This window comes from Myotis yumanensis, unplaced genomic scaffold (assembly GCF_028538775.1).
Source record: "Myotis yumanensis isolate MYYU_CA2020_CCGP unplaced genomic scaffold, mMyoYum1.0.hap1 SCAF_1, whole genome shotgun sequence".
NCBI classification, from domain to species: Eukaryota; Metazoa; Chordata; class Mammalia; order Chiroptera; family Vespertilionidae; genus Myotis; species Myotis yumanensis.
The window spans coordinates 103,850,542-103,874,489 of record NW_027223752.1 but is presented as its reverse complement, the minus strand read 5'-3'; the positions used below and the strand labels follow the sequence as shown (position 1 = coordinate 103,874,489).

General features: G+C 39.5%; 1 long non-coding RNA gene across 5 annotated transcripts in view; it reads right to left on the bottom strand.

The window, feature by feature from the left end:
- The window catches only part of LOC139019733 (uncharacterized), a 164,705-nt gene that overhangs the window by 49,509 nt on the left and 91,248 nt on the right, over positions 1–23,948 (bottom strand). For all 5 annotated transcript variants that reach the window (XR_011473145.1, XR_011473141.1, XR_011473144.1 and 2 more), the window contains exon 4: positions 22,913–23,069. This is a non-coding gene — a long non-coding RNA (uncharacterized lncRNA). The remainder of the gene's footprint in view (positions 1–22,912; positions 23,070–23,948) is intronic.

Genomic DNA, 23,948 nt, shown 5'->3' with positions numbered 1-23,948 from the left:
GTCTATGTTATTTTATGTACTTCATATGCTTCATAGTATATATACTTAAGGAGAGTTTCAAAACCAGAGAAGAAATGTTTTCAAATGGACTATATGATACCTGTCTGCGAAAAGCAATGGATTTTGTATAATCTGGTGGGGCTGTCAAACCTTAATGACTCTTCTGCCAAAATGATCTTGGTCAGAGAAAACCACCAGACAAATATTTATGATCAGGGTGAAGAGTGTTTATCCTCCAGCAGTTAGCTTTTAAAACAAAAGAGCTCTGACTGAAGGTGAGCTGAATGCAGCCAAAGTTGGTGCTGTGCACTCCTTGGAAGAGTGATTCTCACAGCCTCCGTACAAAGCCTACCAGTTCATAGCATCAGCTATGAGTAGAGATGAGCATTCGTCTCTTCATGGCAGTACCTATTTTTAAAGGCCAGCACACACACATACAATATGATATGGTTTCCCTCAGAAAATCAGAACTGTCAAATCATTACCACATTTCTAATTTTAAATTTGAGTTAACAAACACCAAAGTAGAAGCTGAGGCTTGATTTTAACTGTTGCTCTACTAAAATTAAACTAGAATGTCATGTACTCATTTTCGCCGTATCACTACTGGCAAACTACATTTTAAAAAAATGTAAGTAGATTGTTTTTGGTTGTTATTCATATCTATTCATATATACATGTATAATACATATATACAAACATAGGTAACAGTGAAGAAAAGATTATCAATTCACTCTAAGAAGAAACAAGAGTCTCTTCCCACAATATATAATAATGCTTAAAGATTGTTTCAAACTATAATAATTTTTTAAAGATCATTTGTAGTATTAACAGCATTACAAAGCTATTAGAACTGTTTAAAGTAGTTTTCATGTCTATACAAATATGTTATCTATAATAATAAAAGGGTAATATGCTAATTAGACTGGATGTCATTCCAGATGTCCTTCTGGATGAAGCCAGGACCAGAGGGAAGCTGCTCGGGTCCTGGGTGCCTGCCAGCAGCCAGAGGAGGGAAGCCCGGGTCCAGGATGCCAGAGGGAAGCCGGTGCCAGCAGCCGGGGGAAAGAAGGCCTACTTTTGCACGAATTTCGTGCATTGAGCCTCTAGTATGTATATATATATATATATTTTAAATTATCATTACACACATTAAAATCAGTAAAACTTACAGATATCCATGGCTATGTTGCTGATGCCTTGACTTATCAACTAAAGTTGAAAGAGGAGAGGCAGCAACAGAAGAGAAAATATGAGAAAATAGAAGTAAAATAGGGAGAAGATGAAAATGGAACAAGGAGAGGAAGGAAGGAAGGAAGGAAGGAAGGAAGGAAGGAAGGAAGGAAGGAAGGAAGGAAGAAAGGAAGAAAGGGAAGGAAGAAAGGGAAGGAAGAAAGGGAAGGAAGAAAGGGAAGGAAGAAAGGGAAGGAAGAAAGGGAGGAAGGGAGGGGAGAGAAGAGGGTAGCTGGCAAGTGGAGGCAGAGGAGAAGGCTGACTCTCCTTATATTGCCCCTAAATATTCACCCACCCCTCTGACAAATCAAAAAAGGTCAGGTGGTAACTCGGATAGTCAACTGTGTTGGTTATTTTCAAAACATTCATTCAGCTCAACAGCTGAACTATTTTTGATATATAGTCACCTAATCCAATTAACACATTTATTCATGCAGGCTTGTTGCAAGGGTTAAGCAAGGGACATGAGGAAATAGCCCTGCCTCTTTATTCCTGGCACTGTGCTTAATAAAGGCTTCCTAGATTCTTTTAAGAAACAGGTAAGTCTTGTTGCATTTGTGAGTGCAAAATCACCCTAGTATATGTTGATTTTAGATGAAAAGAAATGCAGTGGAGAATGACCTGGCCTCCTGTGTTACTCTGTATGTTAGGACCCGTGCTTTCCCTGAGCCTGCTCAGAGAAGTCAGTGGCTTCGGGAGGGTGAAAGGAGGATGGCTTAATCCTGGGGCAAGTTTCCCAGTTAGGCAACGAGTCCACTGAGGCTGGAGGCTGAATGTGACGGCAGGAGGGGCATTCCAGACTGAGGAGAATCCAATGCAAAGGCAGAGTAGGGAAGCCCACGGCATCTGGAACAGGACTGCCATTGTGGTGAGAGCCCAGGCAGAGGGATGATGACTGTCTCAAAAGCAATTCACCAGGCCTCCAAAGGACACCACTACCTGTCCTGTAGACCCACGGACAAGGGGTGAGAGCCCAACATTGGACACTAACTGTCCCCTTCTTCACCCTGACACATCCTCCAGCCCTACATTTCCTGCACTGCCCAAGATTCCCATCTTCTTCTGTTATTGGTTCATTCTAATAATAAAGGTTCTGGGGGAAAACTAAACACATACACACAAGTCAGAGGCTTGAGAGCAGAAGAAACCTTAGAAATGGTGTGGGTCAACAGTTGGTGTTTTAGATGAGAGGTTAAGTGACTTGTGCAGGTTCACAGGGCTTCTCTGTTGCTCCCATCATACCGCCCACTTGATGTTCTGAACTGTCAGAGGTTGACAATTGGCAGACACTTGGGGGTAAATACACAGTATCACCAGTAGCCAGAGTACATACTCAAAAACAACTGGAATGAGTGAATAATGACAAGTGTTTTGCATGGTTCACTTGGTAAGTACAAGAGCTCACACAAACCATCATCACAGAAACATCTTCTAATGACATACATCACAGCTCATCTTTAGTTTGTATCCATAAGTGTAAAAAAGTTAAAAGCAAATTATTTAAACTAATTTCTCACAAAATCCCATGACCTTAAACTAAATCAAAACTTAGGAAACAACAATAAAGCTGCCAAAGCACATGTTGGCAAAATGCGACGTTACTGACCCCTAAGCCACTTGATACTCTCAGACTTCCTAGCCACACTGATCGTTAAGCAAGTGCTGCCTCTCATAGTAGCCTGAAGGATTCAACTCCAATGTTATTAGCAATGGTCAGACTATTTAGAGCAAGGATCTCTGGATACAAAATTCAAAGTGTCGAAATGAACATTTAATGTGTTCGGTGCACAAAAGAACCTACAACAGTGCACTCTGTGTGTGTGTGTGTGTGTGTGTGTGTGTGCGCGCGCGCACGTGCGCATGCATGCTTGCACTGGGGATGTGTATTTGTGGATTGTTGGGAGGGTTGGTGTAGCCACAGTAAAGTTTCCTCTAAGCTTCCATTTCTTTTGAAAATCACACTATTTTATATTTTCCCTTGCAATCCAAGACTCACAAACCATGTGGACACATCAGCAGGTGATGCACCGTGGTCCTCCAACTCTTATCAGCAGATGCATAAGGCGCAAACCCACTTCCTCTGAACTTGCACTGTGCAGACCTACTGCAGTTTGAACTCAATAAAATTAAGACAAGTTCAAGTTCATTTCCTCAGTCACACTAGCCACATTTTCAAGTGCTCAACAGACACCTGTGGCTCATGGCTACCCTACAGAACAGCACCAACCAGATAGTATTTCCATCAACACAGACTGAACAGTGATGACCCAGACCTGTGAGCGGCCCGGACCATGTTTCAGTGAGTGGTTGTGCCCTACAGAGCTGTGTCCTCCAGAAGGCATCACATAGAGACCTCTAGGTACTTCTAAGATCCTCAGTTTTATACAAATAACCACACTGAGACGTTAGTCTCCATGTGTTTGTTCTTAACTCTTTGGGAGTCACAACCCCTTTAAGAAACATGCTGAAAACAATGGATCTTCTCAATTAAATGAGTTTTCAAAAAAAGGAACATTTTCATATAGTTAGTTGTTGGGACATATTCTAACCTTCTAAAGTCTGTACATGAAACTGTTTAAAATTATCTGCTCAACAAAATCATTTCTATCATGGTCATCTGAAACGTAATTTCCCTGCAATAACAATTTTGTCTTCACCCTGCCCTATGGTATCTAATTATCAGTCTTTTTTCTTTTTCTTTCTTTCTTTCTTTCTTTCTTTCTTTCTTTCTTTCTTTCTTTCTTTCTTTCTTTCTTTCTTCCTTTTTTTGTAATTTGAGCTCATTAATTATGAAAAGCATCACCAGCTCTCACATTATTAGCCAGAGAGATGCTGTGCATAAAAGTTATGCATAGCATACTCAGAAAACTCTCAACTCACAAAACTCTCTCCATTAAAATACCAAGGTAATTTGTTCTCCTCAAATCTTAGAGCATCCATTTACCATGTAATTGCCATTTTTATCTGGAGCTACTGAATAAGTTATAATTTACTTTTAATGAAATAATTATCTAGTGAATGGCAAATGTTGGAACGTTTATAGCCCTGTGAACCAAGTATGGTCTTCACAACTTGTGCAAAATTAAATGTAAAAATGGTACTAACTTACAACGGATGCAGGAAAGTGGTTAATGTACTAGTTTGAATAAAATAAGCTTTATCAGCGGTAGAGGTGACCAGGTGAATAATCTTAAAAAAGAAAAACACACAGAAAGTAAATCATGGATTCCAAAATTTCTTTGTAAGATGGTTTCTCACACTACTTGTGACACACATTGTTCATCTGATAGGACTTAAGTTCTTTCTAAACTCACTTCAAAGTCTTCAGGTAAAACTACCTTTATTTTCAAGATTTTATAGATAGTACTTTATGACAGTGGAGAGAACATGGATTTAAAAAAAGAGATGGGTATCCGACCTATAGTTGCCTAAATTTAACAGATTTTAAAAAAACAAAAACATATAAATTTTATCAGTATAACTTATAGGGAAGGTGAGAATTTTGGAAGGTGGAAAATACAAACAGTAGGTAGATACTAAGTGTAGTTAGGAAGCATGGCAGGTGTTTTATTCTTTCATTGAAGCACTTCAAAGATAGAAGCCTGAAGATGAAGAGAATTCTCAGGGCACTGAATGTGACTCCATTAAAACTTAAGCTCCATGAAGACAGAAATTTTGTTTTTCACTGTCCCTTCCCCATCACCTATGCCAGGCCCTAGCACATAGTAAGAGCTCAGAAAATAATTGTTGATAAAGAATGAATACCCGGCAGTGAGTTAACAAACTTAAAGGGGGTGGAGGAAACTGAGCACAACCTACTGCTGTTATCAGCAGGAAAATTTTGTCTCAGGCATCAGGAGAAAGAGCAAAGGTCCAAAGAAGATAAGAATAAATCAGGTTTGAGGAAAGAAAATTTAAGTATTTAAATAAACACAAAAGAAATGAGAGCTTAATCTGAAGAGATGGCAGGAACTTCCAAAAAAAAAAAAAGAAAAGAAAAAAAAAAAAGGACTGAAGAGACTACGAATGGTGATCAAGAACTGAGAAGGAAGTATTGACTACACACTTATTTCACAGAAGCCAGCAAGTACAGTAAGAGGACATTTGCTCAAGACTTCTCTAACTTGTCCTGCTCCCACCTGAACCACCACCTTCCAGATACAGGGTCTCCTTCCCAGGGAAGGTCAGAATATTTTCAAGCTCTGAAATCTTGGAATTACAAAGTCCAAATAAGTAGAAGGACCTTAGAAATCCTTCAGTCCAATACTCATTTCAATAAATGAGGCTCAGAGAGGTTAAGAACTTACCCAAGATCACACAGCCAGTTATTAAGATCAGGGCTGCTCCCAAGTACTTTTCAGGGCCAAACACCTTCAATTTCCAAATTCTTCCTCCACTGAGAGCAGGGAAAACACTTCCTGGGAGCGTTGGGAGGCAGTCGAGGCTGGGTAGAACACAATGCTTGTTTGCTATCCTTTCATATTACTTTCCTCCCATGTGTTCCCCACTCCACTTCTTACTGTAACTCTCTTAAATATTTAAGGACTGTTAGCTCCCTGAAAGCGCCTTGAAGCCTCCAGAGAGAACTGATACAAACCCAAATCAATAAATTCTATCTCAAATGGGAGGATACTGTTAGAGGTACTATGCATCACATGAAGCTTACTCATCCTAGCCAACTGCATTACAATATTTATCCACTCATAGAATTTTAAAATATTCAACACTTTCCATCAAAAATGTATGAAATGATAAAGCCAAATGATTATGCATATATGGCTAAAATGAGCATCTGGTAGAAATTAGGACTGTGAGAATAATTTGGAGAGCCATATACCTTAACATTCCCACCTTTTTTCTCTAACCTGGCTCAAACCTATAGAGTCATCAGCTGCATTAGGTACCCAAAGCAATACTCAAAAAAAAATAATAATAGACATTAAAATGTAATTTGTCTTTGGATTTCATGATATCAATTGTTGAAGGAATGAACTAATTGCAAAATAAATGAATTTGGCAAAATTCTGTGACCATTAGTACATGGTAAATTAAATTATCTTTTCTAAGAAAATCTGTATATAAAAACAGTACTAAAACTTTCAAAAATTATTTTACCTTTCATAACCTACCGACTTCTTAATTTAATATATTTTTCGCTACTGAAAATCAACTGCTTTCCTAATTGAGTCTTTGGCTGGAGTGGCTTGTTTTGATTGTTGAATGTGCAAGTACAACATGTGTATATTTTAAAATTTTGGTTTAAAGGGAGAAATTAGATATAGTATTTCCAGAATGTATAAAAAGGCCAGGGCCTTAAAATATTTAAAGTATTCAAAATCTTAAAAATATAAAAATATCAATATAATTCTTCTGTTTAATGACAGTTTATATCCAAGCCTATTTTATTTTCCAACTTTCCGTACTTGGGAGGTAACTAAAAATCCAGAAGGAAATTAGAGACCTCTGATTAATCAAGAAACAGTCCAAAAATTCTAGGTACATTATTTATAAAAGTCCTTTAGGTCTTCTCTTAGAAACCACTTGTTTTTTTTATACATAATTCTTCTATCAATACTGGTTATATAGGATACAAATCCAAACATAGCTAAGTAAAAGTGAACAACTTCTAATTAAAAAAATAATCTAAGCTATAAAGTCCAAATTAATATATTCCATCTGAAATGGATAGGACATATAATTCACAGCATAAAGAGCTGAGCAAGTGAAGAGAAAATGATTTAGAAAATAAAGGCCTATCGGTAGGATTGCTCTGTAGTCTATGGACATTCAGTGCTGAGGTCAGAGCCCGTCAACCGTCTACACCTGAGATGGAATCCTTACAAAGAGGTGCTCAGAGGTAAAGCTTGGGAAGATCAAAGCAATTGGGATGTCTTGGAGAGCAGTGCCCACTGAATTGTGGGTGTTGAGGAGTGAATAGGCAGTGAAAGAAGTAGGTGATAGCATGAGGTCAAGGAGAGCTTTATTTAGGATGGAGGAAACTTGAGCATGTTTTCAAAATGAGGAGAAAGAGCCAGGAGAAAGGCAGAAACTGGAAGTAAGAGCAATGGGGAACAATTGTGTGGGCAGAGCAGGGAGGGATAGCATGAAAAGCACAAAGGAACAGACCAGTCTTGAAAGACCACCTCTATCCCTGGGAAGCCTTCTTCAAATCCCCATCTGACTTTATTCCTCCCAACTTGGTGGTTCTGCAAGGGAGTCATTTAGAAGAGTGCTACTCAAAGGCGGTCCTCGGACCAGAGGGATCAGATTCACCTAGGGGCTTGGTTGCTGCTATCTGGTTCTACCAGGTCTACTGCATCAGAACAGGATCACAGGTGATGCCTATTGAAGTTTGAGAAGCAATGGTTTAAAGCAGTGGCTATAAATATGAGCATTGAAGGTAGATATATCTAGGTTCAAATCCAGCTCTACCCTGACACCATGGCATGAGCCCTTGGGAAAGTGTCTCTAAACCTGAGTTTTGTCCTCTGAAGAATGGAAATAATGATAGTAATATTTCTCAGGTGCCATTGTAAAAAATTAAATAAGATAATGTAGGTAGAGAGCTTGGCATTGAGCTTGGAATACAGTAATAATAGATGGCATGTTATTATTGTTCATCGCTTCCAGCCTACTTGTATAATAGCTTCGTCATGTTTATGTCTGAACCCATACTGGGAAGGGGTTCACCAAGGACAGGGAACACACTTCAGTTGTGTTCATCTTAAGGCATCCAACCTGGAGATGTGCACACAGGTGTGCAATAATGAAGCACTTAACCTGCTGAAATGAATCCAGTACTGTGACCTGAGTAAATCGACTATCCCAAAGCAAATATTAAAGCTCTTTCTTTGACTATACTGACATAAAAGCCCGTTAGAAATAGGTTTAGAACTTGTTTGGGATTAAAGGCTCAACTTTCAGAAGAGAATAATAAAGTTATGAGGCGAAGTATATTCCTCTTCCAAAACCTCCCAAAACAGGAGTACCATAAGAAAGTGAGACAGAGCTCTCTTTGAACAGACATCAAGGTGGTAGGCTTCCCTTCTGAGGTCAGCAGGGCAAACCACTCTGAGATGTTTTACGTAAAGGATAAAGTATAATGCTTGGGAAAGGTACATAAATGAAATCACACCACTAGATCAGTGGTTGGCAAACTGCAGCTCGTGAGCCACATGCGGCTCTTTGGGCCCTTGAGTGTGGCTCTTCCACAAAATACCACATGCAGGCGTGCACGTACAGTGCGATTGAAACTTCGTGGCCCATGTGCAGAAGTCGGTTTTTGGAAAGGAGACAGACGAAACAAGTATACAAGATGAGTGTGGATGGGAGAGTTGGAAGGGGTCGACCTCAGCGAACGTACCTCAATCAGATTGAGGACGTTTTTAGCAAAGGCCAGCTTAGGAGTACCCTAATTAAGTTAATAACAATGTACCTACCTATATAGTTTAAGTTTAAAAAATTTGGCTCTCAAAAGAAATTTCAATCATTGTACTGTTGATATTTGGCTCTGTTGACTAATGAGTTTGCCGACCACTGCACTAGATGAATTCCTTCATTTTAGGCAAAACTCCAATAATGAAGTGGCTGATTTCATCGAATGTACCTTCATTTCCTGTGTTGGCAAAAGCACACATACATAAACCCTATCTGGCTTGTAATAGTAAGACAAATGTTTCTCTTTGCATTATTAGTTATGGGGGAAAACACAGCTTATAACACAGAACACCCACTTCTATAGTGAATAATATATAACACTGGCAAAAGCATTTTATGGAGTATAGTTAAATTTGATATGAAGAATTCACAAGTCCTTCCAATGCAATTCAGTTCAATCAACTTACATTTGTGGGACACCCACTGGGCAGCAGGCACTGAGCTAGGTCTTGGGGTGGCAAGAAGACTGGAGCCCAGAGGCAGAAGGTCAGAGGAAGCTTCTAAGAAGATTTCATCTGCTACGACCTCCCTGACAGGCAAAGGAAGGCAGAACACTTCAGGGAGGGGTGCCAGCAAAAACAGTGGCATCAAAGACTGAAAGAGGCTCAGGAGTTGAGCTTTAGCCTTTAATCAGTGAGAAACCACAAGGCTTGTAATAGTAAGACAACATGCAGAGCAACACGCTCAGATCTTTGTGTAGGAGGGTCATTCTGAGGATGGACTGGGCAGCAGCGAACCTGGGGGCAAAAAGACCACTTAAGAGCAATGCAAGCAGGGGTAAGAGACAAGGAGGCTCAGGAGGAGGTGATAGGCAGTAGCATGATTTCAGAGACAAACTTAGTGGCCTTGGTGACTATTGGGAGAGGAGTCAAGGTGACAGCATGACTTCTGCTTCAGTTACAATCAGGAGCATCATAAGTGAGACAGAGCTCTCTCTGGGAACTGTGGGAAATTCCAGATGGGGGAATTCTCCTGGTCACAGGGAGGTCCCTGAGATGTGTACGTTATTATACAATCGCAGTGAGTGTCCAGAAAGCAGTGAGGAGACACTTTCTTTGCATCGCAATAATAAAAGGAGGTCCCTGGTGGCTCATCCCCACAGCTCTCTGTGAACCCATGAACCAGTGAACTTGTGCTGCCTTTTCTTTGGACATAATCCCTCAATTGTAGACTTTTTAATAACCCCAGGTATTGCCAAAGAAGTTCATTCTGAATGAAATTCAAAATCTTCCAGAAATGGTGTGTCTCAAAGATCTGGTTTATTGAATGAAGTAATGTAAGGAGGGTGCTTTAACCGAATTTCCTTTGAAAGTTATGCTCCCAGTTTCCTGAGGATTCTCTCTGCCTATCTGCGTCACCTCTCTTCTTCAGAGGAGTGACAAGGATGATCCACTCCTGGCAGGACACCCAACTGCTTGGCTCCTCAAGAGTTCTCCTGGTTTGGTGAGAAGAGGCAGCCAAAATAATCCCAGCCCACTGCTGCTTCTGCTGTCCTGGGGGACCAGAGGGTACTACCAGCATTTGGGCCAGGGCAATGCTTTGTCTTATGTGACTGTCCCACATTACAGGGCATTTACAATTCTTAACCACATTCCCTGTTAATTGTTGTGAAAACCAGAAACACCCCAAGCATTTCCAAATGCATGTCAAAGTTGTAGTACTGCCTTTGGTTAAGAAACACAGCAGTATTAACCTATGAAGCTCATTTCTATAAATATTCTGTTTTTCTACCTTATAAAAATAATTACTGCTCCTACTGGTCCATCTGATTTGGTATAAAGAAACAATCTTTTCTTTCTTTTTTTTTTTATAATCTTTTCTTTTAAAGGAGAAATATGTAAAATAACTCTCCGATAGCTCATTGCTATTTTTTAGCAGAAGCAAATCACCAAGCTAAATTACAAACAGACCACAGGCATCTTTAGGGCTTAAAAAGTCTGATACAGCATTTTTTCTTGGATAATTCAGAAATATGGTTCAAAATCGAGAAACTAACACATTTTTTAAAATAAATTCTGGAACATCAAAGGTTCCATAAATCAAACTCGAAGAATCAGAGTACCAAGATAAAGAATTCTCAAAACAAAGATCACACAAAAAGCTCACTGGTTATTTATATTTCCAGATGTATTAATTATAGGAACAAAATAGAACCTGCCTGTCTGACATCCATCCACACTCTTGAGATATTATCATTGAAATACTTTGTATTGTAAATACACTTTTTATTCCAAGGCTTCAAGTGCTAATATTTAGACAGAATGTAGTTACTAAATTTTATATATATCATATTATATTATTAATATATATCATATTGTTAGTATGAACCTATCAGTACTATAAAGTAAGTTCTTTTTTTTTTTTTAAGAAAAAAAAAATCCACTCATTCCACAACCAAAAGACATGCCCCATGGTACCTATAGGAGTAAGTTCCTGAGCTAGCACACCCTGGCAGAGCATGCCAGTGCCCAAAGTCAACACAGCCTCGGGAGCACGCTCAGACAGACAGCATGGAGAAACCATTGCATTTAGATTTATAGGAAGATTTTTCACTTACTTTAAATTTCTGTATAATCCTTGTTCCTCTATGTTAAAGAGGGAGGGGAGGATCACAGTGTACTTCCTTATTTTTCTAATTAAAAAATAAACAAAACAAAACACAGTATATCCACGAATTGGCTGGGGTGTCCTCAGTATTTTCTTTGGGTCTCCTCCTTTCAATGAACACTACTTTCAAATTCTAAACAAAAAGTAAAATATCCAAAGTTAGGCCAAGAAAGACTGTAAAAAAATCAAATATCACAACACAAACCAGGCAAGTGCATCTATTTGAAGTGATGATTCAGAACAGGATAAATTTAGAACGGTGCTCTCCACAAGGCATTTGGGTGCCAACTGCAGTACACAGGTGAAGGCTACATCCCAAAAGTTTCTCTGAAAAAAGATCGCCAAAATATGATTAAAAAGAATCTTCTTTTTGAAGTTGTCAGTCCCCCGGTGTCCTTGACACTCAACTTCCCCAAACTGGCCTTGGCGTGGCCATCCATTACTGGGTAAATCCACGTGAAACCTGAGGACACTCAGCCTGGGAGGACACAGTCAGAAGCAGTGGGCAACTCGCAGGGGACCGGCCTTTTATGGTCTGAACTGGAGAGCCTTGATTCCAGCTAATCTACCAAAATAGCTCTTGGAACTCAGAGAAGCCCATCAGCTGTTGCAACAGGCCTGGCCAGCAGCTACCTCAAATGCAATGAATTCGTTCACATTGTCTTTCAGCTTTTTATATAGAGAAATAAAAAAATGCAACACCCGTCTATTGAACAGGCTAACAGCAGTACAGAATGGAGAGGGCACACATTTGTCTAACTCTAGTTTCTGAGTTAAAAAACAACAACACATAATCATTGATAAAGCTCAGCAGCCAACCATTCAAAAATATATATGTATGCACATGAAACAACATGCTAGAATGGCACGGGTCTATTTACAAGTTTAGAACTGTCTAGACATCTGTGGATTTCTTCCTACTTCCAATAATTGTAGAAAATGAGTCATCAGAAGAAGGAATTATGCTAGAAATACTTTCTCTAAAACAATACAAATATTTTGTCTTAAAACCAAAGACAATGCCCTGAACTGGTAAGACCTATCCTCAGATGGATCTCAGGTCGCTCACCTAAAAAACCAAAGGAACCTTAACTAATTAACCTTAACTAAAAACAAACAAAAATCCAAAACTAAACAACAAACAAACAAAACCTATCAAGCACAACCACTTCTTAAAAAGCTATTTGCATTTTTAGATATTAAAACTAAATTACAACCCTGCTTACAAAAATACTTACAATGGTAGGTGTCCTTATTGTTAGAAAGAATGAAAGAAAGTCTCAATTGTTCATCCTAACTTCATAACCACAAAGCCAGAGCTCCTGGGCTATAGCAAAAGCTGTGCTTCATGCCATCAGGCCTGGGTCCTATGCCTCTGGGTGTCCCTTCTCAGACCACCAGCTGCATCAGTCACCAGAGGCCTCCCAAAGAGGGATCTGAATTCCTGTTATTAATTAACCCTGCAGGACAATGCCTCCCCCTAAGCAGACAGTCCTTGAGCCAGGTGAAAAGATGGCAGAAACCCTATACAGTTGAATAATTAAACGCCAGCTTCCTGACTATTTTGTGCAAGGATTAAAAACAATTTGTCCAAGCCAAATTTCTTAACTCATTTCAAGATGACAATTAAAATTTCACAAGATGACTTCTGCTTCCTAATCTCAGTGCTGGCCCTCATCTTATGTTCCCTTTGATCAATTTTGCCTTTCATCAATTTTTAATTTTATTTGGTCTTGCTTGATATATTTATATAAGCTGATTTAAACTCCTCCTAGAACAAATCAGAATAAAAATATATCTAAACGTATGTAAAAAAGTTGCCCATGGGTTTTTAAGAAAAGATAGGAGGAGAAAATGAATCACTATTACTGTAACAATGCAGTTATTTTCCTTAAAAAGATTCAATCATACAAAGTAAACATCTAACTTTTGGATGCCTCTTAGGTTGTGGCTCACTGCTCCCTAGAGCAACCAAACTGACCTAAATTACTGCATTAGAGTCTAAAAGAATAATTCTTCTCAGATGCCTGTTTTGTCTTTGTCCAAACCCAGTTAATACTACCTGTGCAATCTGTTTAAATACTTTCTTCAAATTTTTCTGCTATTTGCCGAACTCAGGAAAACTTTTGTCACACACACTTCTTTCCAAAAACTGACAGTAATCAGACCTGATATGCATGAGAGTAGATTTCATGATATGCCCATAAAGAAAATAAAAAAATCATATATTATGAATTAAAATTAAAATGAGAACTAGACTTATACTAAACTTAGACATTTTCAAGATATTTGATAAGTAACTATTTCTCATTTGCTATTATTCAATACTAGAGGCCAGGTGCACGAAATTCATGCACGGGAGTGGGAGGTTTCCTCATCCCAGACTGCACCCTCTTGCAATACAGCAGTCGGACATCCCTCTCGCAATCCGGGACCACTGGCTCCTAATGGCTGGCCTGCCTACCTGCCTTATCACCCCTAACCCCTCTGCCTGCCTTCCTGATCGCCCCTAACCACTCTGCATGCCTGCCCAATCGCCCCTAACTGCTTGCCTGCCTGCCTGATCACCCCTAACAGCCTCTGAAGTCTAATTAGCATATTATGCTTTTATTATTATAGATTAGTATTGTAACAATATGGTAATCTACTATTTATTTCTACTAACTGATCATTATATCAGCTTTATTATGAGTTTTAATCTGGTTTTGTTAGCTAATCCAAGAACCATATATTTTATGATATGTGTTTCTAAGGAAAACTACATTTATATCTCTATAACTTCTATTTTATAACAACAGTGAACATGTGGAAACCAAAACTGAAAACACAACACCATTTACAATCATTTTGAAGAAAATAAAATATTTAGATATGAATTTACACAGGATCTGTATGTTATAAAGTACATAATGCTGATAAAAGACATCAAAGAAGACCTCAATAAATAGACTTATACTGTGTTTGTGCATTAGAAGAATCAACATAGTAAAGATGTCAATTCTCCCCAAAACCATCTATACATTTAATGCAATTCCTACTGACATCCCAGCAAGATCTTTGGTAGATTTAGATAAATTTATTCCAATACTTATATGAAGAGGCAAAGGCTTTAGAATAGCTAAAACAATCTTAAAAAAGAGGAATAAAGTGCCAGCTGGAGTGGCTCAGCTGCTTAGGCATCATCCTGTGCACCAAAAGGTTGCCAGTTCTATTCACAGTCAGGGCACATACCTGGGTTTCAGATCCTACCCCTGGTTAGGGCACATATGGAAGGCAACCGATCGATGTTACTCACTCCCATGGATGTTTCTCTCTCTCCATTCCTCTCTCCAAGCATGTCCTCAGGTGAGGGTTAAAAAGAAAAAAGAGGAATAAAATGAGAGTAATCAATCTATCCATACTGAGCTATTGTGCAGCTACAATGATGGACTAGAAAACCCAGAAATAGACTGACATAAATTCTAGTATACCCAACATGCAAAAAAATGAAACTAGACAACCAACTTACACCATACACAAAAATAAACTCAAAATGGATAAAGGACTTAAACATAAGACGGGAAACCATAAAAATACTAGAGGATACACAGGCAGCAAAATCTCAGACATATGCCGAAGCAACTTCTTCACTGATACTGCTCCTAGGGCAATGGAAACTAAAGAGAAAATAAACAAATGGGACTACATCAAAATAAAAAGCTTTTGCATAGCAAAGGAAACCATCAACAAAACAACAAGAAAGCCCACTGCATGGGAGAACATATTTGCCAATGTTATCTCCAATAAGGACTAATCTCCAACATTTACAGGGAACTCATACAACTTAACAAAAGGAAGATAAACAACCCAATAAAAAAAAATGGGCAATGGATCTAAATAGATACTTTTTGAAAGAGGACATAAGGAAGGCCAAGAGACATATGAAAACATGTTCAAAGTCACTGATCATCCAAGAGATGCAAATCAAAACAACAATGAGGTACCATCTCACACCTGTCAGAATGGCTATCATCAACAAATCAACAAATTACAAGTGCTAGAGAGGATGTGGAGAAAAAGGAACCCTCGTGCACTGCTGGTAGGAATGCAGACTGGTGCAGCCACTGTGGAGAACAGTATGGAGTTTCCTCAAAAAACTAAAAATGGAACTCCCATTTGACCCTGTGATCCCACTTCTAGGAATATATCCCAAGAAACTATAAACACCAATTAGAAAGGATATATGCACCCCTATGTTCATAGCAACACAATTCACCATAGCTAAGATTTGGAAATAGCCTAAGTGCCTATCAGTATATGAGTGGATTAAAAAACTGTGGTACATCTACACAATGGAATACTACACTGCGGTAAAAAAGAAGGAGTTCTTACCATTTGCAACAGCATGGATGGAACTGGAGAGCATTATGCTAAGTGAAATAAGCCAGTCAGAGAAAGATATATACCACATGATCTCATTTGTGGAATATAATGAACAACATAAACTGATGAACAAAAACAGATCCAAAGACAGAGAAGCATCAATCAGACCGTCAAACCTCAGAGGGAAGGTAGGGGAGGGTGGGGTTAAGGGGGAGAGATCAACCAAAGGACTTATATGCAAGCATATAGGCCTATCCAATGGACACAGACAACAGGGTGGTGAAGGCATTGGGGGGGGGGGGGGGGGTAGGGGGTAACGTGGGGATAAGGACACATATGTAATAACTTAATCAATAAAAAAAATAATTTAAAAATAGTAGTATACCTAAACTGAATTTTGACAAAAGGTGCCTTTTCAACATATCCATTGGGGGGGAAAATAAACCAGAAAACATATATAACCTTTACCTAATCCTCACACCTTTTACAAAAATCAACTGGAATGGATCATGAAATTAATTGTAAATAAAAAGCTATAAAACTTTTAGAAGATATACAAGAAAATGTAAAACTTCTGCTTTTCAAAAGACCCTGTTAAGAGAATAAAAAGAAATTCTACAGAGTGGGAGAAAATATTTGCAGATTACATATCTGAAAAACGACAAATATCTAGAATATATGAAGAACTCTCAAAACTCAACAGCCAAAACACAAACAGTTCAATTAGAAAATAGACAAAAGATGTGAAGAAACAATTCACTAAAGAAGATACACAGATAGCGAATAAGCACACACAAAAAACATCATTAGCCATTAGAGAAATGAAAATTAAAACCACAATGAGATAGCCTTATATACATATCAGAATGGCAAAAATAAAAATAGTGACAATGCCAAATTCTGGTAAGGAGAAACTGGATCATCACACATTTCTGGTAGGACTGTAAAATGACATAGCTACTCTCAGAAACAGTTTGGCAATTTCTTAGAAAAACGAAACATGCCAAACCAAACTACCATATGACCCAGCAACTGCACTCATGGATATTTTTCCAGAGAAATGAAAACTTGTTTTCATACAAAAACCTGATTAAAATTGTTTATAGTCGTTTTATTCATAATAGCCCAAACCTGGAAACAGCCCAGATGTCCATCAATAGATACATGGTTAAACAGTGGTGCCTCCATCCCATGGAATACTAACTACTTAGCAATAATATGAAACGAACTTTAATACACACAAACAACCTGCATGAATATCCAGGGAATTATTCTGGGCAAAAGAAAGCCAATCCCAAAAGGTTAGATGCTATATGATTCCATTAATATATCATTCCCCAAATGATGATATTGCAGAAATGAAAAAAATATTAGTGGTAATCAGAGGTTAGAGCTGGGGGAAAAGTGGCTCTCACAGGGCACCATGAGGGATCTTTGTTCTGAAACTCTTCCACTGACTGGATCAATGCCTATATCCTGGTAATGGTATTGTTTTATAGTTTCCCAAGATGTTACCATCGGGGGAAATGGGTAAAATGTACACAGGATCTCTTTGTATTATTTCTTAAAGTGCATTTGAATCTATAATTATCTCAAAATTAAAAGTTTAAACATTAAATAAAAATCTACTTCAAAGACACTTCCAAATGGAACCCATTTGTAAATGGGCTACTTACTGTAATTGTACTTTACATAAATCTAATTAGATGTTCCTGTCATCAGTGCCATCTTAAGAAATCCAAATTGGAAATGGTTCTACAAAAAAGTCATTGATCCAAAGTAAAGTATTTTATACTGAATAAGAAATGAAAGCATTGTGTCCAATTAAAAATATTTATTTGGCAGGTTGTATGGGCACTTAAAAAGGATCTCTAATACCCAGGGTGTCTCTAACATAGAGCAGGATTCCTTCAAATAATTTTCAGAAGTTCAATCCATTACCCAAGATAATTAATTTTCAAAATCTAACTTATATTTGAGAAATAACAAGAAAGCAACTCTTTAAGAAAGGAAGGTGGCTGGGCTATCTCAAATATAATGCTACTATAAATATTACAGAAAACCAGTCTTTGAACTCCAGAGTTTTAAAGACTTGTGGGTTTTATTCTTGAAAATAAAAAGATGAGATAAAAGTTGGGCCTTCTACGTGGTAGAATGAGCCTACTGAGAATGCTTCAGTGCCCTTATGCTTTCGGATTCCATAAAACCAGATCCAAATCCTGAACTGTCCCTGCTGAGGCCAAACCTATTCACACTCAACATTCCTGTTAGAGCTATCCCTGTTAGATTAGCCCTGGGGCTGCCCTGGAATGCATTGATGAGAGGAAGCTTCTATTCAGTTCACTGGAGGATAGGACAACAGCTCAAGAACACACTCCAGCTTCTCTCATCTGCCCTTTTTAAGTCCCTTCAGCCCACCCCTCCGCTAAGCCCTTGCCTGCCTTGTGTCTCTTTTTTCTTTAAATTGAATTCATTGGGGTGACATTGGTTAATAAAATTATATAGGTTTCAGGTGTACAATTCTAAAATACATCATCTGTACATTGTATTGTGTGATCACCACCACAGGTTAAGTCTCCTTCCATCACCATTCCCCCTCCCCCTCTACTTCCTTCTACCTCCTCCCACTCCCTTTCCCTCTGGTAATCACCACACTGTTGTCTGTGTCTATGAGTTCTTTTACTTTTTGCTTAATCTTTTCACCTTTTTCACCCAGCTTCCAATATCCCTACCTTCTGACAGCTGTCAGTCTGTTCTCTATCTGAGTCTGTTTCTATTTTGCTTGTTACTTTATTTTATTCATTAGATTCCACATATAAGTGAAACCATATGGTACTTGTCTTTCTCTGTCTGGCTTATTTCACTTAGCATAATACTCTCCAGGTCCATTCATGTTGTCTCAAAGGTAAGATTTCCCTCTCTTTTACGGCCAAGTAGTATTCCATTGTGTAAATATACCACAGCCTTTTATCAGCACTAATCTTCCACAACCAGTCTCCCCTCACACCCAGAAACTGCTGCCCCAAACAACAGGCTCACAGGCTCCCTCAGTGGACTCGGCCTCTCCAAGGCAACTGATCCTTTCTGACCACTTCCAGCTTCATGGAACATGCTCTTTTGAAACATTCCTTTGCCTCTCCCCATGCCTTGCAGGCCCCCTCCCAACCTTCAGTTGGTTCCTGGTCCTTTCTTCCTTTCCTCTCCCTCAAATGTCTATTTCCCAGGACTCTGACCTTGGCAGGCACTCTTTCCACTCTACCTCTCCCAGAGTGAGTTCAGCCACACCTGAGACAGAATTCAGGGTGGTGGTCATTCCCAGGGGTTCAGAATACCAGGTATCTCATAGGAACACGGGCCTCAAAACACATAATGCTACACTAGCCCTCTCCCACCATGACATGTGCCTCTGTTTACCTGACTACAGCTTCACTTGGTCTCATCACTCCCATCCAAGCCATCACCAAGTCTTGCTGCCTAAAGCTCAGCCTTCCTCGCTACTTCCACTTTCTCATTATGCTCTCATTGCCTCTTGTCAGGACTCTTGCAAGAGCTTCCAACTGCCCCTCCCACATCCTCCCAAACACATCCTCTCCACTGCTTGCAGAATGCCTTCCACCTAGCCCAACCTGGTGCATCACTCCTAACCCAAACCCCGGCACTAGCTCCAGCAGCGGTTCCCCGAGAAGGCCTGGCAGCTGTGGGCCAGGCAGCCAGTGACTTCTCAGTGATGGAAGCTGCTGGACAAACTTTTTGAATTAAATGTTCTTGGAGAATAAATGTAAGAATGTCCTGTACTAGTGAAAGAGTCACTTTCACCCTCTTGCATTTAGATATTCATCAGTAGGAGAAAAAAGAACCAAGTTACAAATAAATACTTGGGAAATGACACTTAACCCAGAGATTATCTCATATAGACCAAGATCTGTGGTGACTTACTTTACAGACGTATTACTAATAGCTGAGACATTACAGAGTACTTTAATGCCATGTTTTATTACCCAGGAGGTGTGTAACACTTGGATAGCATCCAGCACACGTGGAAGGTGGAAAATAGAGCACCGAGAATGCCTGGCTAGTGGAGATTCCCAAGTCCCTGTCTCTGTGATCTAGCCACTTTCTGCCTCTTAGCCACATATTCCACCACTCCTCCCCGCCACAGGTGACCATGAGAAACCACAGTGACCACGTTTGCTGTGCCCAAGCTGTACTCTTTCCTTCCCACTTAGAAATCCCCTAAACATTCTTTAGACTCAGTTAACATTATTTCTCCTATAAGCCCTTCCCTGATATGGTCTCTGATTTCCAACCTCTATTCTGTTGGCATCCAGAAGCTAGGGACTCTATCTTATCTCCATATCCACATAACCTAGCAATGTCTGCCACTCAATAAAGATCACACATGTTTATTTATAAAGACTGAAAACTAGAATCAAAATAGCTTACAGTTAGTTCTTTTTGTCTCATTTTAATTCAGCCACAAAATCCTTTTTTTTTTTTCCAGGTTTGACTAATCAATAATTAATATCCCTCTGAAGTTCGAGAGTGACAAGTTGGTTCCTCAGTTTACAGGCAGAAAATAAAATAGATAAAGCCTGCTCGAGTGCTTTTGGACAACAGCCTCACTTTCCATCTTTCTGTCTGTAAAGCACCTATTTCTGAGGAAGGATGATGTCAGAACTTTGGCCAGAACTATCAGTGCAGGGAGAGCAAGACAACAAAGCTCTAACTGATCTGCCTTCTGAAAAGTTCCGCTTTCTAAATGGCAATGGACTTGAGCAATCATTAGAAGTATTTTTTTAAGCTGCTCATTTCCAGGGGATGAAAAGACTTGGCAACCAGGATCTGTACAAATTATGTCCTAATTTCTGCTATGACAGGACCAGACTTGGAATCATTTCAGGTGTGTGTTTTTTTTCCATAAACTTAGAATTGTGACATCTATAAGTAAAGACAGGGATGTGCTTAGTCTCCTAACATTTATACTGACACACCACTGTGAGTCTAGGACTGTGACCTCTGTACCATGGACAAATAATTTTATTTTGGGGTAGATTTTTTTTAAAAAAAAGGAAAAAAGGGGTAATATTATTTTTGGTTAACAATATTTTTCGACCAATAAATCTCCTTCTCCCAGATAATCTAAATCAACCAAGCAATGAGTCTGTCTCTCTGTCTCTCTCTCAAAGCTTATGAAGAACTTCACTAGCTTCAGATGACAATCTTTCAAGCTCCAAGGTCATGTGTAGGTCACTGGCTTGAACAACAGATGAGCAAGCCAACTCTTTTCTCCCAGGCTGCTGCCTGAAGAGCATGGGCGTGTAGCAACTCTCAGCATGAACAGAACTGCTGGCCTCACAGTCAAAATGAAATGTGAGTTTGCCAAGGGGGAGCCTGGACCATGTTTATGAGTCCTGGCTCCAGGGATGCAGCCTTTCGCACAGCTGGGCCAACATCACATTCCTGGACACCAGGCTCAGAGTCTTGAGAGTAATTGGAGATGTACAAAGAATGACATGATCCATTTAGGCTACTATATATCTAAAAATATTTGATTTCTGTCAATTCGTCTCATAGCAGAGCCATAGAGGTTCTTAAGTGGAAACATGAGTTTAAAGTGGTGCAGCTGGTAGAGTGGGGATCTCCTACTCCACCGAACACTCTAGAGCAGTGGTTCTCAACCTTCCTAATGCCGTGACCCTTTAATACAGTTCTTCATGTTGTGGTGACCCCCAATTTCATTGTTACAAATTGAACATAATTAAAGCATAGTGATTAATCACAAAAACAATATGTAATTATATATGTGTTTTCCGATGGTCTTAGGTGACCCCTGTGAAAGGGTCGTTCAACCCCTAAAGGGGTCGCAACCCACAGGTTCAGAACCGCTGCTCTAGAGGCTCTTTCTTTTCTATGTTGTTGTTGACACAAAGCTTTGCACTGCAGTGGTTTCCTTTGCTGACCCAAACACCAAGAGGGAATGAACGATTCTTACTCGTGAATGAAAAAGAAAAAGAACCTATGTTTCTTTTTAAGGACTACATGAAAAGGCAAACATTTGGCCCATGTTACAAAGGAGTAACAGGAGGGATGTCCAGACCTCAGAGATACACTGGAAACAAGGAGGACCTGGGCAGCTTCCTCTGCAACCATGTTTCCCCAGCCTCCACAAACCAGAAACTTCATGTGCCCTTGGTTGGTGGCACTGTACCTTCACTCTCCAGCTCAGTATGGTTCCTACTGTGAAGTTTATTCTCATTTTCCTCCAGAAACAGTTATAAGGGATGGCTGCACATTTGGGCCAACCCACAATAGCCTGATAAACCTGTAATAAAGTGGAACCACACTACCAATAATTCCATAAAACTGAACCACTATATGTTACAGCTTAAAATGTACTTGTGGCTCCAACTGGAGATCCTAAAACACAGCTTCCTAGCAGCACAAATAATGACTTCCTACCTTAAAGTTTAGGCAGTGACTCTTGTTTTGGGGCAGGAGCTACAACATTGAGAAGGCACTGTCTGAAGACCAAAGTGTGAGAGAACAAGGTAGGGGGGTGAAGTCAACTGTGAGAGCAGCAGAGCGAGTGATGGGGGCTGAGTTCAGGAGGATGTGTAATTTCTGTGGTTGGTGGAATATACTAAGAACTAACAAGTTTAAGAAAAGAAAATAATGGGAAGATAAATCAACTAATGAAGTTTAGCTTTATGAAACATTTACTTCATTTTCTTATATTTCTCATTTTACTGCATCAGGTAATAACTTGGTTTCAGTCTAGAGACTAAAAATCACGTATCTAGATTAAGACTCCTATAGTCCAACGCAGTTCTGAAAAACTGAGATTCTGGGGCAAAATGCTGCCGTCTCATATTCACCAAAGTAGAGAGAACTAAGAGAAAGAAAAGAAAGGAGGGAATAAAGATAAGAAGGGGACAGGAAATAAAGACAAGAAGGGGATACAAGGAGAAAGTATGTTAACACAAGGCATTTCTGGAGTGAGAATTAGAGTAGAATAGTGAACAAAAATAAAAACTCTTGATCCCACCTCAGCTTCCCTCTAACACAGACCCAGTCTATAGCAGACAATCCATTCAAAGACCCTTAAGTTATCCCATGGACTCGCTATACCAGAGTGGGCTATTTATTAGCATGGATGAAGAACTCCCTTCAGGGCTATCTATAAAAAATATAAAATTAGTGGGGTAGTGTACATTATGTCAGAGGAAAGACAGGAAATAAAAAAGCAAATATACCCTCAAATGACTATACTTACTGAGTTTTTCCTGCTACTCCTAACTCCTTCTGTGGCTTTCTTCAGCTCACATTCCTACCACAGTGCCACTGCCCCCCAATCTGAGTTCCATGAGGACAGCTTTTTTTTTCTGTTTTGTTGGTAGATGTCTGTTAAACTCCAGTGTCCAGAATAGTGCCTAGGACATAGGAAGTGCTCAATTAACATTTGTTGAAGAAATAGAATAATACATATTTTACAGGGAGAGTGACAAAACATAGAGGTTTTTCAAAGGCTAATTGCCCTCTCATTGCTTGCCCCACCCTGCAATCTATCATCACAGTCCCTGCTGGCTTCAGGGAGACCATTCCACAAGCCTGAATTATTTTACTTTCTTCCCAAGTATCTCTTTGGGGAAGATTTTCCTCATTAAAGCAGTGCGTGATTTCAATGCAGGACTGCCTTGCAAGTCTCTCATGCATTCTGACCTAGGCATGGCATCACGTATGCCAGTCCACTGCACCCGGACCAAGTGCATGCAGAGCCCTGCCTGCAGCCTCTCAGGTAAGCTAACTGATGTGGTAGACCTGAAGACAGAGTCACAACAGGCCAGCCTGAAATGTGTTCTGGTGATGGCTGAGTGGGCAAGTCCAGTCCTTTCTTTCCAGAAACACGACTCTGCTCTCTATACCAACAAGTATTAATTCAAATCCCTAGTGCACAGTCCAGGATATGAAAATTACAGTAATCTAATCTTGTAGAGGAAGAAGTATGAATCATCATTACATGGTCTGACACAGAGTAGAATGATGAATCCAAGGTTGCACTGAGGTTAGGGTCCACAGCAGCACCCACCACACCAACGCCAGAGAAGTTTGTGTCCCAGTGGAGCGGAAGCAAGGAACAACAATGGCACATTCTCAGGGCCACACTTTAAGGCTGTTTATTCTGAGGGAAATTCTGTGACTGAGGGGGCAGAGGAGGAGGACTTGGGGGCTAAAAATGTTGCCTCTTCTATCTTCTGACTGGTAGAAATGGCTTCAGTTTTGAAGCTTACTTACAACTGTGTAATCATAAC